At 59.2% G+C, this 14,854-nt stretch overlaps 4 non-coding genes and 2 pseudogenes across 4 annotated transcripts; all 6 read right to left on the bottom strand.

Annotated features, from left to right (window-relative positions):
• Positions 1-2,905: 2,905 nt before the first annotated feature.
• Positions 2,906-3,024, bottom strand: LOC146637020 (5S ribosomal RNA). Its single transcript, XR_014906126.1, has one exon. It is a non-coding gene; the product is annotated as a 5S ribosomal RNA (ribosomal RNA).
• Positions 3,025-5,664: 2,640 nt separating this feature from the next.
• Positions 5,665-5,783, bottom strand: LOC146637019 (5S ribosomal RNA; annotated as a pseudogene).
• A 1,212-nt stretch (positions 5,784-6,995) lies between these two features.
• LOC146637018 (5S ribosomal RNA) lies at positions 6,996-7,114 on the bottom strand. Its single transcript, XR_014905649.1, has one exon. It is a non-coding gene; the product is annotated as a 5S ribosomal RNA (ribosomal RNA).
• A 2,357-nt stretch (positions 7,115-9,471) lies between these two features.
• LOC146637017 (5S ribosomal RNA) lies at positions 9,472-9,590 on the bottom strand. The gene has a single exon (XR_014906115.1). It is a non-coding gene; the product is annotated as a 5S ribosomal RNA (ribosomal RNA).
• Positions 9,591-12,149: 2,559 nt separating this feature from the next.
• On the bottom strand, positions 12,150-12,268 carry LOC146637016 (5S ribosomal RNA; annotated as a pseudogene).
• Positions 12,269-14,273: 2,005 nt separating this feature from the next.
• On the bottom strand, positions 14,274-14,392 carry LOC146637015 (5S ribosomal RNA). The gene has a single exon (XR_014905701.1). It is a non-coding gene; the product is annotated as a 5S ribosomal RNA (ribosomal RNA).
• Between the last annotated feature and the right edge of the window lie 462 nt (positions 14,393-14,854).

Genomic DNA, 14,854 nt, shown 5'->3' with positions numbered 1-14,854 from the left:
GTGGCCTGAGCAAGAGCCACAGGGCCTGGTTTGGTGAAGATGGCCTCAGCCAGAAGCGCAGGGCCTGGTGTGATGTGAGTGGCCTGAGCAAGAGCCACAGGCCCTGGTGTGGTGTAAGTGGCCTCAGCCAGCAGCCACAGGCCCTGGTGTGGTGTAAGTCGCCTCAGCCAGAAGCCACAGGCACTGGTGTGGTGTAAGTGGCCTCAGCCAGCAGCAAAAGGGCCCTGGTGTGGTGTAAGTCGCCTCAGCCAGCAGCCACAGGCCCTGGTGTGGTGTAGGTGGCCTCAGCCAGCAGCCACAGGCCCTGGTGTGGTGTAAGTGGCCTCAATAGCAACTAAGGCCCTGGTGTGGTGTAAGTGGCTTCAGCCAGCAGCCACAGGCTCTGGTGTGGTGTAAGTGGCCTGAGCAAGAGCCACAGGCCCTGGTTTGGTGTAAGTGGCCTCAGCCAGCAGCCACAGGCCCTGGTGTGTTGTAAGTGGCCTCAGCCAGCAGCCACAGGCCCTGGTGTGGTCTAAGTGGCCTCAGCCAGTGCCACAGGCCCTGGTGTGGTGTAAGTGGCCTGAGCAAGAGCCACAGGCCCTGGTGTGGTGAAAGTGGCCTGAGCAAGTGCCACAGGCCCTGGTGTGGTGTAAGTGGCCTAAGCCAGAGCCACAGGCCCTGGTGTGGTGTAAGTGGCCTCAATAGCAAATAAGGCCCTGGTGTGGTGTAAGTGGCCTGAGCAAGAGCCACAGGGCCTGGTTTGGTGAAGATGGCCTCAGCCAGAAGCGCAGGGCCTGGTGTGATGTGAGTGGCCTGAGCAAGAGCCACAGGCCCTGGTGTGGTGTAAGTGGCCTCAGCCAGCAGCCACAGGCCCTGGTGTGGTGCAAGTCGCCTCAGCCAGAAGCCACAGGCACTGGTGTGGTGTAAGTGGCCTCAGCCAGCAGCAAAAGGGCCCTGGTGTGGTGTAAGTGGCTTCAGCCAGCAGCCACAGGCCCTGGTGTGGTGTAGGTGGCCTCAGCCAGCAGCCACAGGCCCTGGTGTGGTGTAAGTGGCCTCAATAGCAACTAAGGCCCTGGTGTGGTGTAAGTGGCTTCAGCCAGCAGCCACAGGCTCTGGTGTGGTGTAACTGGCCTCAGCCAGCAGCCACAGGCCCTGGTGTGGTGTAAGTGGCCTCAGCCAGAGCCACAGGCCCTGATGTGGTGTAAGTGGCCCCAGCCGGTCACTCAGGCCCTGGTGTGGTGTAGGTGGCATCAGCTAGCAGCACAGGGCCTGGTGTGTTGTACATGGCCACAGCAAGCAGCACAGGGCCTGGTTTGGTGAAGATGGCCTCGGCCAGAAGCACAGGGCCTGGTGTGATATGAGTGGCCTGAGCAAGAGCCACAGGCCCTGGTGTGTTGTAAGTGGCCTCAGCCAGCAGCCACAGGCCCTGGTGTGGTGTAGGTGGCCTCAGCCAGCAGCCACAGGCCCTTGTGTGGTGTAAGTGGCCTCAGCCAGCAGCCACAGGCCCTGGTGTGGTGTAAGTGGCCTCAGCCAGTGCCACAGGCCCTGGTGTGGTGTAAGTGGCCTGAGCAAGAGCCACAGACCCTGGTGTGGTTTAATTGGCCTCAATAGCAACTAAGGCCCTGGTGTGGTGTAGGTGGCCTCAGCCAGCAGCCACAGGCCCTGGTGTGGTGTAAGTGGCCTCAGCCAGCAGCCACAGGCCCTGGTGTGGTGTAAGTCGCCTCAGCCAGAAGCCACAGGCACTGGTGTGGTGTAAGTGGCCTCAGCCAGCAGCAAAAGGGCCCTGGTGTGGTGTAAGTCGCCTCAGCCAGCAGCCACAGGCCCTGGTGTGGTGTAGGTGGCCTCAGCCAGCAGCCACAGGCCCTGGTGTGGTGTAAGTGGCCTCAATAGCAACTAAGACCCTGGTGTGGTGTAAGTGGCTTCAGCCAGCAGCCACAGGCCCTGGTGTGGTGTAGGTGGCCTCAGCCAGAAGCCACAGGCCCTGGTGTGGTGTAGGTGGCCTCAGCCAGCAGCCACAGGCCCTGGTGTGGTGTAAGTGGCCTGAGCAAGAGCCACAGGCCCTGGTTTGGTGTAAGTGGCCTCAGCCAGCAGCCACAGGCCCTGGTGTGTTGTAAGTGGCCTCAGCCAGCAGCCACAGGCCCTGGTGTGGTGTAAGTGGCCTGAGCAAGAGCCACAGGCCCTGGTTTGGTGTAAGTGGCCTCAGCCAGCAGCCACAGGCCCTGGTGTGTTGTAAGTGGCCTCAGCCAGCAGCCACAGGCCCTGGTGTGGTCTAAGTGGCCTCAGCCAGTGCCACAGGCCCTGGTGTGGTGTAAGTGGCCTGAGCAAGAGCCACAGGCCCTGGTGTGGTGTAAGTGGCCTGAGCAAGTGCCACAGGCCCTGGTGTGGTGTAAGTGGCCTAAGCCAGAGCCACAGGCCCTGGTGTGGTGTAAGTGGCCTCAATAGCAAATAAGGCCCTGGTGTGGTGTAAGTGGCCTGAGCAAGAGCCACAGGGCCTGGTTTGGTGAAGATGGCCTCAGCCAGAAGCGCAGGGCCTGGTGTGATGTGAGTGGCCTTAGCAAGAGCCACAGGCCCTGGTGTGGTGTAAGTGGCCTCAGCCAGCAGCCACAGGCCCTGGTGTGGTGCAAGTCGCCTCAGCCAGAAGCCACAGGCACTGGTGTGGTGTAAGTGGCCTCAGCCAGCAGCCACAGGCCCTGGTGTGGTGTAAGTCGCCTCAGCCAGAAGCCACAGGCCCTGATGTGGTGTAAGTGGCCCCAGCCGGTCACTCAGGCCCTGGTGTGGTGTAGGTGGCATCAGCTAGCAGCACAAGACATTGGAAAACAGCCAAAAGCAATGTCGTTAATGTGCCCTCATTAATGGGGAGCTGCTTTTGGTCTTTTAATACACCCCTTCTCTGGATCAAAAGCGGTTCAATGACATGAAAACGAAAGGCTTACAGCACCAGGTATTCCCAGGTAGTCTCCCATCCAAGTACTAACCAAGCCCAGCCCTGCTTAGCTTCCGAGATCAGACGAGGTCGGGCGTGCTCAGGGTGGTATGGCCGTAAGCTGCTGGCCCCAGCACAATGTCTCAATTTATGGATTCAAGTGATTAGGTGGCAAGTACCTGAAGTTACGAAGACAATCCTATAACCATACCTGCATGTTTGCATAATACCCTAACCCAAAGGCTCAGTTTGGCATTTATCCAACAGCACAGGCCCTGGATTGTTGAAGATGGCCTCAAGAACCAGCACAGGACCTGGTGTGTTTTACATGGCCACAGCAAGCAGCACAGGGCCTGGTTTGGTGAAGATGGCCTCAGCAAGCAGCCACAGGCCCTGGTTTGGTGTAAGTGGCCTCAGCCAGCAGCCACAGGCCCTGGTGTGTTGTAAGTGGCCTCAGCCAGCAGCCACAGGCCCTGGTGTGGTCTAAGTGGCCTCAGCCAGTGCCACAGGCCCTGGTGTGGTGTAAGTGGCCTGAGCAAGAGCCACAGGCCCTGGTGTGGTGTAAGTGGCCTCAGCCAGCAGCCACAGGCCCTGGTGTGGTGTAAGTGGCCTCAGCCAGCAGCCACAGGCCCTGGTGTGGTGTAAGTGGCCTCAGCCAGTGCCACAGGCCCTGGTGTGGTGTAAGTGGCCTGAGCAAGAGCCACAGACCCTGGTGTGGTGTAATTGGCCTCAATAGCAACTAATGCCCTGGTGTGGTGTAGGTGGCCTCAGCCAGCAGCCACAGGCCCTGGTGTGGTGTAAGTGGCCTCAGCCAGCAGCCACAGGCCCTGGTGTGGTGTAAGTGGCCTCAGCCAGAGCCACAGGCCCTGATGTGGTGTAAGTTGCCCCAGCCGGTCACTCAGGCCCTTGTGTGGTGTAGGTTGCATCAGCCAGCAGCCACAGGCCCTGGTGTGGTGTAAGTGACCTAAGCCAGAGCCACAGGCCCTGGTGTGGTGTAAGTGGCCTCAATAGCAAATAAGGCCCTGGTGTGGTGTAAGTGGCCTGAGCAAGAGCCACAGGGCCTGGTTTGGTGAAGATGGCCTCGGCCAGAAGCGCAGGGCCTGGTGTGATGTGAGTGGCCTGAGCAAGAGCCACAGGCCCTGGTGTGGTGTAAGTGGCCTCAGCCAGCAGCCACAGGCCCTGGTGTGGTGTAAGTCGCCTCAGCCAGAAGCCACAGGCACTGGTGTGGTGTAAGTGGCCTCAGGAACCAGCACAGGGCCTGGTGTGTTGTACATGGCCACAGCTAGCAGCAGAGGGCCAGGTTTGGTGAAGATGGCCTCGGCCAGAAGCGCAGGGCCTGGTGTGGTGTAAGTCGCCTCAGCCAGAAGCCACAGGCACTGGTGTGGTGTAAGTGGCCTCAGCCAGCAGCAAAAGGGCCCTGGTGTGGTGTAAGTCGCCTCAGCCAGCAGCCACAGGCCCTGGTGGGGTGTAGGTGGCCTCAGCCAGCAGCCACAGGCCCTGGTGTGGTGTAAGTGGCCTCAGCCAGCAGCCACAGGCCCTGGTGTGGTGTAAGTCGCCTCAGCCAGTGCCACAGGCCCTGGTGTGGTGTAAGTGGCCTGAGCAAGAGCCACAGACCCTGGTGTGGTGTAATTGGCCTCAATAGCAACTAAGGCCCTGGTGTGGTGTAAGTGGCTTCAGCCAGCAGCCACAAGCTCTGGTGTGGTGTAACTGGCCTCAGCCAGCAGCCACAGGCCCTGGTGTGGTGTAAGTGGCCTCAGCCAGAAGCACAGGGCCTGGTGTGATATGAGTGGCCTGAGCAAGAGCCACAGGCCCTGGTGTGGTGTAAGTCGCCTCAGCCAGCAGCCACAGGCCCTGGTGGGGTGTAGGTGGCCTCAGCCAGCAGCAAAAGGGCCCTGGTGTGGTGTAAGTCGCCTCAGTCAGCAGCCACAGGCCCTGGTGTGGTGTAGGTGGCCTCAGCCAGCAGCCACAGGCCCTGGTGTGGTGTAAGTGGCCTCAGCCAGCAGCCACAGGCCCTGGTGTGGTGTAAGTGGCCTCAGCCAGCAGCCACAGGCCCTGGTGTGGTGTAAGTGGCCTCAGCCAGTGCCACAGGCCCTGGTGTGGTGTAAGTGGCCTGAGCAAGAGCCACAGACCCTGGTGTGGTTTAATTGGCCTCAATAGCAACTAAGGCCCTGGTGTGGTGTAGGTGGCCTCAGCCAGCAGCCACAGGCCCTGGTGTGGTGTAAGTGGCCTCAGCCAGCAGCCACAGGCCCTGGTGTGGTGTAAGTCGCCTCAGCCAGAAGCCACAGGCACTGGTGTGGTGTAAGTGGCCTCAGCCAGCAGCAAAAGGGCCCTGGTGTGGTGTAAGTCGCCTCAGCCAGCAGCCACAGGCCCTGGTGTGGTGTAGGTGGCCTCAGCCAGCAGCCACAGGCCCTGGTGTGGTGTAAGTGGCCTCAATAGCAACTAAGACCCTGGTGTGGTGTAAGTGGCTTCAGCCAGCAGCCACAGGCTCTGGTGTGGTGTAACTGGCCTCAGCCAGCAGCCACAGGCCCTGGTGTGGTGTAAGTGGCCTCAGCCAGAGCCACAGGCCCTGATGTGGTGTAAGTGGCCCCAGCCGGTCACTCAGGCCCTGGTGTGGTGTAGGTGGCATCAGCTAGCAGCACAAGACATTGGAAAAGAGCCAAAAGCAGTGTTGTTAATGTGCCCTCATTAATGGGCAGATGCTTTTGGTCTTTTAATACACCCCTTCTCTGGATCAAAAGCGGTTCAATGACATGAAAAGGAAAGGCTTACAGCACCAGGTATACCCAGGCAGTCTCCCATCCAAGTACTAACCAAGCCCAGCCCTGCTTAGCTTCCGAGATCAGACGAGGTCGGGCGTGCTCAGGGTGGTATGGCCGTAAGCTGCTGGCCCCAGCACAATGTCTCAATTTATGGATTCAAGTGATTAGGTGGCAAGTACCTGAAGTTACGAAGACAATCCTATAACCATACCTGCATGTTTGCATAATACCCTAACCCAAAGGCTCAGTTTGGCATTTATCCAACAGCACAGGCCCTGGATTGTTGAAGATGGCCTCAGGAACCAGCACAGGGCCTGGTGTGTTGTACATGGCCACAGCAAGCAGCACAGGGCCTGGTTTGGTGAAGATGGCCTCGGCCAGAAGCGCAGGGCCTGGTGTGATGTGAGTGGCCTGAGCAAGAGCCACAGGCCCTGGTGTGGTGTAAGTGGCCTCAGCCAGCAGCCACAGGCCCTGGTGTGGTGTAAGTCGCCTCAGCCAGAAGCCACAGGCACTGGTGTGGTGTAAGTGGCCTCAGCCAGCAGCAAAAGGGCCCTGGTGTGGTGTAAGTCGCCTCAGTCAGCAGCCACAGGCACTGGTGTGGTGTAAGTGGCCTCAGCCAGCAGCCACAGGCCCTGGTGTGGTGTAGGTGGCCTCAATAGCAAATAAGGCCCTGGTGTGGTGTAAGTGGCCTGAGCAAGAGCCACAGGGCCTGGTTTGGTGAAGATGGCCTCAGCCAGAAGCGCAGGGCCTGGTGTGATGTGAGTGGCCTGAGCAAGAGCCACAGGCCCTGATGTGGTGTAAGTGGCCTCAATAGCAACTAATGCCCTGGTGTGGTGTAGGTGGCCTCAGCCAGCAGCCACAGGCCCTGGTGTGGTGTAAGTGGCCTCAATAGCAACTAAGGCCCTGGTGTGGTATAAGTGGCCTCAGCCAGTGCCACAGGCCCTGGTGTGGTGTAAGTGGCCTGAGCAAGAGCCACAGACCCTGGTGTGGTGTAATTGGCCTCAATAGCAACTAATGCCCTGGTGTGGTGTAGGTGGCCTCAGCCAGCAGCCACAGGCCCTGGTGTGGTGTAAGTGGCCTCAGCCAGCAGCCACAGGCCCTGGTGTGGTGTAAGTGGCCTCAGCCAGAGCCACAGGCCCTGATGTGGTGTAAGTGGCCCCAGCCGGTCACTCAGGCCCTTGTGTGGTGTAGGTTGCATCAGCTAGCAGCACAAGACATTGGAAAAGAGCCAAAAGCAATGTCGTTAATGTGCCCTCATTAATGGGCAGATGCTTTTGGTCTTTTAATACACCCCTTCTCTGGATCAAAAGCGGTTCAATGACATGAAAAGGAAAGGCTTACAGCACCAGGTATTCCCAGGAAGTCTCCCATCCAAGTACTAACCAAGCCCAGCCCTGCTTAGCTTCCGAGATCAGACGAGGTCGGGCGTGCTCAGGGTGGTATGGCCGTAAGCTGCTGGCCCCAGCACAATGTCTCAATTTATGGATTCAAGTGATTAGGTGGCAAGTACCTGAAGTTACGAAGACAATCCTATAACCATACCTGCATGTTTGCATAATACCCTAACCCAAAGGCTTAGTTTGGCATTTATCCAACAGCACAGGCCCTGGATTGTTGAAGATGGCCTCAGGAACCAGCACAGGGCCTGGTGTGTTGTACATGGCCACAGCTAGCAGCAGAGGGCCAGGTTTGGTGAAGATGGCCTCGGCCAGAAGCGCAGGGCCTGGTGTGATGTGAGTGGCCTGAGCAAGAGCCACAGACCCTGGTGTGGTGTAATTGGCCTCAATAGCAACTAAGGCCCTGGTGTGGTGTAACTGGCCTCAGCCAGCATCCACAGGCCCTGGTGTGGTGTAAGTGGCCTCAGCCAGAGCCACAGGCCCTGATGTGGTGTAAGTGGCCCCAGCCGGTCACTCAGGCCCTGGATTGTTGAAGATGGCCTCAGGAACCAGCACAGGGCCTGGTGTGTTGTACATGGCCACAGCAAGCAGCACAGGGCCTGGTTTGGTGAAGATGGCCTCGGCCAGAAGCGCAGGGCCTGGTGTGATGTGAGTGGCCTGAGCAAGAGCCACAGGCCCTGGTGTGGTGTAAGTGGCCTCAGCCAGCAGCCACAGGCCCTGGTGTGGTGTAAGTCGCCTCAGCCAGAAGCCACAGGCACTGGTGTGGTGTAAGTGGCCTCAGCCAGCAGCAAAAGGGCCCTGGTGTGGTGTAAGTCGCCTCAGTCAGCAGCCACAGGCCCTGGTGTGGTGTAGGTGGCCTCAGCCAGCAGCCACAGGCCCTGGTGTGGTGTACGTGGCCTCAGCCAGCAGCCACAGGCCCTGGTGTGGTGTAAGTGGCCTCAGCCAGCAGCCACAGGCCCTGGTGTGGTGTAAGTGGCCTCAGCCAGTGCCACAGGCCCTGGTGTGGTGTAAGTGGCCTGAGCAAGAGCCACAGACCCTGGTGTGGTGTAATTGGCCTCAATAGCAACTAATGCCCTGGTGTGGTGTAGGTGGCCTCAGCCAGCAGCCACAGGCCCTGGTGTGGTGTAAGTGGCCTGAGCAAGAGCCACAGACCCTGGTGTGGTGTAATTGGCCTCAATAGCAACTAATGCCCTGGTGTGGTGTAGGTGGCCTCAGCCAGCAGCCACAGGCCCTGGTGTGGTGTAAGTGGCCTCAGCCAGCAGCCACAGGCCCTGGTGTGGTGTAAGTGGCCTCAGCCAGAGCCACAGGCCCTGATGTGGTGTAAGTGGCCTGAGCAAGAGCCACAGGCCCTGGTGTGGTGTAAGTGGCCTGAGCAAGAGCCACAGGCCCTGGTGTGTTGTAAGTGGCCTCAGCCAGCAGCCACAGGCCCTGGTGTGGTGTAGGTGGCCTCAGCCAGAAGCCACAGGCCCTGGTGTGGTGTAGGTGGCCTCAGCCAGCAGCCACAGGCCCTGGTGTGGTGTAAGTGGCCTGAGCAAGAGCCACAGGCCCTGGTTTGGTGTAAGTGGCCTCAGCCAGCAGCCACAGGCCCTGGTGTGTTGTAAGTGGCCTCAGCCAGCAGCCACAGGCCCTGGTGTGGTGTAAGTGGCCTGAGCAAGAGCCACAGGCCCTGGTTTGGTGTAAGTGGCCTCAGCCAGCAGCCACAGGCCCTGGTGTGTTGTAAGTGGCCTCAGCCAGCAGCCACAGGCCCTGGTGTGGTCTAAGTGGCCTCAGCCAGTGCCACAGGCCCTGGTGTGGTGTAAGTGGCCTGAGCAAGAGCCACAGGCCCTGGTGTGGTGTAAGTGGCCTGAGCAAGTGCCACAGGCCCTGGTGTGGTGTAAGTGGCCTAAGCCAGAGCCACAGGCCCTGGTGTGGTGTAAGTGGCCTCAATAGCAAATAAGGCCCTGGTGTGGTGTAAGTGGCCTGAGCAAGAGCCACAGGGCCTGGTTTGGTGAAGATGGCCTCAGCCAGAAGCGCAGGGCCTGGTGTGATGTGAGTGGCCTTAGCAAGAGCCACAGGCCCTGGTGTGGTGTAAGTGGCCTCAGCCAGCAGCCACAGGCCCTGGTGTGGTGCAAGTCGCCTCAGCCAGAAGCCACAGGCACTGGTGTGGTGTAAGTGGCCTCAGCCAGCAGCCACAGGCCCTGGTGTGGTGTAAGTCGCCTCAGCCAGAAGCCACAGGCCCTGATGTGGTGTAAGTGGCCCCAGCCGGTCACTCAGGCCCTGGTGTGGTGTAGGTGGCATCAGCTAGCAGCACAAGACATTGGAAAACAGCCAAAAGCAATGTCGTTAATGTGCCCTCATTAATGGGGAGCTGCTTTTGGTCTTTTAATACACCCCTTCTCTGGATCAAAAGCGGTTCAATGACATGAAAACGAAAGGCTTACAGCACCAGGTATTCCCAGGTAGTCTCCCATCCAAGTACTAACCAAGCCCAGCCCTGCTTAGCTTCCGAGATCAGACGAGGTCGGGCGTGCTCAGGGTGGTATGGCCGTAAGCTGCTGGCCCCAGCACAATGTCTCAATTTATGGATTCAAGTGATTAGGTGGCAAGTACCTGAAGTTACGAAGACAATCCTATAACCATACCTGCATGTTTGCATAATACCCTAACCCAAAGGCTCAGTTTGGCATTTATCCAACAGCACAGGCCCTGGATTGTTGAAGATGGCCTCAAGAACCAGCACAGGACCTGGTGTGTTTTACATGGCCACAGCAAGCAGCACAGGGCCTGGTTTGGTGAAGATGGCCTCAGCAAGCAGCCACAGGCCCTGGTTTGGTGTAAGTGGCCTCAGCCAGCAGCCACAGGCCCTGGTGTGTTGTAAGTGGCCTCAGCCAGCAGCCACAGGCCCTGGTGTGGTCTAAGTGGCCTCAGCCAGTGCCACAGGCCCTGGTGTGGTGTAAGTGGCCTGAGCAAGAGCCACAGGCCCTGGTGTGGTGTAAGTGGCCTCAGCCAGCAGCCACAGGCCCTGGTGTGGTGTAAGTGGCCTCAGCCAGCAGCCACAGGCCCTGGTGTGGTGTAAGTGGCCTCAGCCAGTGCCACAGGCCCTGGTGTGGTGTAAGTGGCCTGAGCAAGAGCCACAGACCCTGGTGTGGTGTAATTGGCCTCAATAGCAACTAATGCCCTGGTGTGGTGTAGGTGGCCTCAGCCAGCAGCCACAGGCCCTGGTGTGGTGTAAGTGGCCTCAGCCAGCAGCCACAGGCCCTGGTGTGGTGTAAGTGGCCTCAGCCAGAGCCACAGGCCCTGATGTGGTGTAAGTTGCCCCAGCCGGTCACTCAGGCCCTTGTGTGGTGTAGGTTGCATCAGCCAGCAGCCACAGGCCCTGGTGTGGTGTAAGTGACCTAAGCCAGAGCCACAGGCCCTGGTGTGGTGTAAGTGGCCTCAATAGCAAATAAGGCCCTGGTGTGGTGTAAGTGGCCTGAGCAAGAGCCACAGGGCCTGGTTTGGTGAAGATGGCCTCGGCCAGAAGCGCAGGGCCTGGTGTGATGTGAGTGGCCTGAGCAAGAGCCACAGGCCCTGGTGTGGTGTAAGTGGCCTCAGCCAGCAGCCACAGGCCCTGGTGTGGTGTAAGTCGCCTCAGCCAGAAGCCACAGGCACTGGTGTGGTGCAAGTGGCCTCAGGAACCAGCACAGGGCCTGGTGTGTTGTACATGGCCACAGCTAGCAGCAGAGGGCCAGGTTTGGTGAAGATGGCCTCGGCCAGAAGCGCAGGGCCTGGTGTGGTGTAAGTCGCCTCAGCCAGAAGCCACAGGCACTGGTGTGGTGTAAGTGGCCTCAGCCAGCAGCAAAAGGGCCCTGGTGTGGTGTAAGTCGCCTCAGCCAGCAGCCACAGGCCCTGGTGGGGTGTAGGTGGCCTCAGCCAGCAGCCACAGGCCCTGGTGTGGTGTAAGTGGCCTCAGCCAGCAGCCACAGGCCCTGGTGTGGTGTAAGTCGCCTCAGCCAGTGCCACAGGCCCTGGTGTGGTGTAAGTGGCCTGAGCAAGAGCCACAGACCCTGGTGTGGTGTAATTGGCCTCAATAGCAACTAAGGCCCTGGTGTGGTGTAAGTGGCTTCAGCCAGCAGCCACAAGCTCTGGTGTGGTGTAACTGGCCTCAGCCAGCAGCCACAGGCCCTGGTGTGGTGTAAGTGGCCTCAGCCAGAAGCACAGGGCCTGGTGTGATATGAGTGGCCTGAGCAAGAGCCACAGGCCCTGGTGTGGTGTAAGTCGCCTCAGCCAGCAGCCACAGGCCCTGGTGGGGTGTAGGTGGCCTCAGCCAGCAGCAAAAGGGCCCTGGTGTGGTGTAAGTCGCCTCAGTCAGCAGCCACAGGCCCTGGTGTGGTGTAGGTGGCCTCAGCCAGCAGCCACAGGCCCTGGTGTGGTGTAAGTGGCCTCAGCCAGCAGCCACAGGCCCTGGTGTGGTGTAAGTGGCCTCAGCCAGCAGCCACAGGCCCTGGTGTGGTGTAAGTGGCCTCAGCCAGTGCCACAGGCCCTGGTGTGGTGTAAGTGGCCTGAGCAAGAGCCACAGACCCTGGTGTGGTGTAATTGGCCTCAATAGCAACTAATGCCCTGGTGTGGTGTAGGTGGCCTCAGCCAGCAGCCACAGGCCCTGGTGTGGTGTAAGTGGCCTGAGCAAGAGCCACAGGGCCTGGTTTGGTGAAGATGGCCTCAGCCAGAAGCGCAGGGCCTGGTGTGATGTGAGTGGCCTGAGCAAGAGCCACAGGCCCTGGTGTGGTGTAAGTGGCCTCAGCCAGCAGCCACAGGCCCTGGTGTGGTGTAAGTCGCCTCAGCCAGAAGCCACAGGCCCTGGTGTGGTGTAGGTGGCCTCAGCCAGCAGCCACAGGCCCTGGTGTGGTGTAAGTGGCCTCAGCCAGCAGCCACAGGCCCTGATGTGGTGTAAGTGGCCCCAGCCGGTCACTCAGGCCCTGGTGTGGTGTAGGTGGCATCAGCTAGCAGCACAAGACATTGGAAAACAGCCAAAAGCAATGTCGTTAATGTGCCCTCATTAATGGGGAGCTGCTTTTGGTCTTTTAATACACCCCTTCTCTGGATCAAAAGCGGTTCAATGACATGAAAATGAAAGGCTTAAAGCACCAGGTATTCCCAGGCAGTCTCCCATCCAAGTACTAACCAAGCCCAGCCCTGCTTAGCTTGCGAGATCAGACGAGGTCGGGCGTGCTCAGGGTGGTATGGCCGTAAGCTGCTGGCCCCAGCACAATGTCTCAATTTATGGATTCAAGTGATTAGGTGGCAAGTACCTGAAGTTACGAAGACAATCCTATAACCATACCTGCATGTTTGCATAATACCCTAACCCAAAGGCTCAGTTTGGCATTTATCCAACAGCACAGGCCCTGGATTGTTGAAGATGGCCTCAGGAACCAGCACAGGGCCTGGTGTGTTGTACATGGCCACAGCAAGCAGCACAGGGCCTGGTTTGGTGAAGATGGCCTCGGCCAGAAGCACAGGGCCTGGTGTGATGTGAGTGGCCTGAGCAAGAGCCACAGGCCCTGGTGTGGTGTAAGTGGCCTCAGCCAGCAGCCACAGGCCCTGGTGTGTTGTAAGTGGCCTCAGCCAGCAGCCACAGGCCCTGGTGTGGTCTAAGTGGCCTCAGCCAGTGCCACAGGCCCTGGTGTGGTGTAAGTGGCCTGAGCAAGAGCCACAGGCCCTGGTGTGGTGTAAGTGGCCTGAGCAAGTGCCACAGGCCCTGGTGTGGTGTAAGTGGCCTAAGCCAGAGCCACAGGCCCTGGTGTGGTGTAAGTGGCCTCAATAGCAAATAAGGCCCTGGTGTGGTGTAAGTGGCCTGAGCAAGAGCCACAGGGCCTGGTTTGGTGAAGATGGCCTCAGCCAGAAGCGCAGGGCGTGGTGTGATGTGAGTGGCCTGAGCAAGAGCCACAGGCCCTGGTGTGGTGTAAGTGGCCTCAGCCAGCAGCCACAGGCCCTGGTGTGGTGTAAGTCGCCTCAGCCAGAAGCCACAGGCACTGGTGTGGTGTAAGTGGCCTCAGGAACCAGCACAGGGCCTGGTGTGTTGTACATGGCCACAGCTAGCAGCAGAGGGCCAGGTTTGGTGAAGATGGCCTCGGCCAGAAGCGCAGGGCCTGGTGTGGTGTAAGTCGCCTCAGCCAGAAGCCACAGGCACTGGTGTGGTGTAAGTGGCCTCAGCCAGCAGCAAAAGGGCCCTGGTGTGGTGTAAGTCGCCTCAGCCAGCAGCCACAGGCCCTGGTGGGGTGTAGGTGGCCTCAGCCAGCAGCCACAGGCCCTGGTGTGGTGTAAGTGGCCTCAGCCAGCAGCCACAGGCCCTGGTGTGGTGTAAGTCGCCTCAGCCAGTGCCACAGGCCCTGGTGTGGTGTAAGTGGCCTGAGCAAGAGCCACAGACCCTGGTGTGGTGTAATTGGCCTCAATAGCAACTAAGGCCCTGGTGTGGTGTAAGTGGCTTCAGCCAGCAGCCACAAGCTCTGGTGTGGTGTAACTGGCCTCAGCCAGCAGCCACAGGCCCTGGTGTGGTGTAAGTGGCCTCAGCCAGAAGCACAGGGCCTGGTGTGATATGAGTGGCCTGAGCAAGAGCCACAGGCCCTGGTGTGGTGTAAGTCGCCTCAGCCAGCAGCCACAGGCCCTGGTGGGGTGTAGGTGGCCTCAGCCAGCAGCAAAAGGGCCCTGGTGTGGTGTAAGTCGCCTCAGTCAGCAGCCACAGGCCCTGGTGTGGTGTAGGTGGCCTCAGCCAGCAGCCACAGGCCCTGGTGTGGTGTAAGTGGCCTCAGCCAGCAGCCACAGGCCCTGGTGTGGTGTAAGTGGCCTCAGCCAGCAGCCACAGGCCCTGGTGTGGTGTAAGTGGCCTCAGCCAGTGCCACAGGCCCTGGTGTGGTGTAAATGGCCTGAGCAAGAGCCACAGACCCTGGTGTGGTGTAATTGGCCTCAATAGCAACTAATGCCCTGGTGTGGTGTAGGTGGCCTCAGCCAGCAGCCACAGGCCCTGGTGTGGTGTAAGTGGCCTCAGCCAGCAGCCACAGGCCCTGGTGTGGTGTAAGTGGCCTCAGTCAGAGCCACAGGCCCTTGTGTGGTGTAGGTTGCATCAGCTAGCAGCACAAGACATTGGAAAAGAGCCAAAAGCAATGTCGTTAATAAGCCCTCATTAATGGGCAGCTGCTTTTGGTCTTTTAATACACCCCTTCTCTGGATCAAAAGCGGTTCAATGACATGAAAATGAAAGGCTTACAGCACCAGGTATTCCCAGGCAGTCTCCCATCCAAGTACTAACCAAGCCCAGCCCTGCTTAGCTTCCGAGATCAGACGAGGTCGGGCGTGCTCAGGGTGGTATGGCCGTAAGCTGCTGGCCGTAAGCTGCTGGCCCCAGCACAATGTCTCAATTTATGGATTCAAGTGATTAGGTGGCAAGTACCTGAAGTTACGAAGACAATCCTATAACCATACCTGCATGTTTGCATAATACCCTAACCCAAAGGCTCAGTTTGGCATTTATCCAACAGCACAGGCCCTGGATTGTTGAAGATGGCCTCAGGAACCAGCACAGGGCCTGGTGTGTTGTACATGGCCACAGCAAGCAGCACAGGGCCTGGTTTGGTGAAGATGGCCTCGGCCAGAAGCGCAGGGCCTGGTGTGATGTGAGTGGCCTGAGCAAGAGCCACAGGCCCTGGTGTGGTGTAAGTGGCCTCAGCCAGCAGCCACAGGCCCTGGTGTGGTGTAAGTCGCCTCAGCCAGAAGCCACAGGCACTGGTGTGGTGTAAGTGGCCTCAGCCAGCAGCAAAAGGGCCCTGGTGTGGTGTAAGTCG

The sequence above is a fragment of the Diplotaxodon limnothrissa genome, linkage group LG3 (assembly GCF_057381915.1).
Source record: "Diplotaxodon limnothrissa isolate DT_005_m linkage group LG3, D_limnothrissa_male_GT1.1, whole genome shotgun sequence".
Taxonomy (NCBI): domain Eukaryota; kingdom Metazoa; phylum Chordata; class Actinopteri; order Cichliformes; family Cichlidae; genus Diplotaxodon; species Diplotaxodon limnothrissa.
This window is presented reverse-complemented; position numbering and strand designations above follow the sequence as displayed.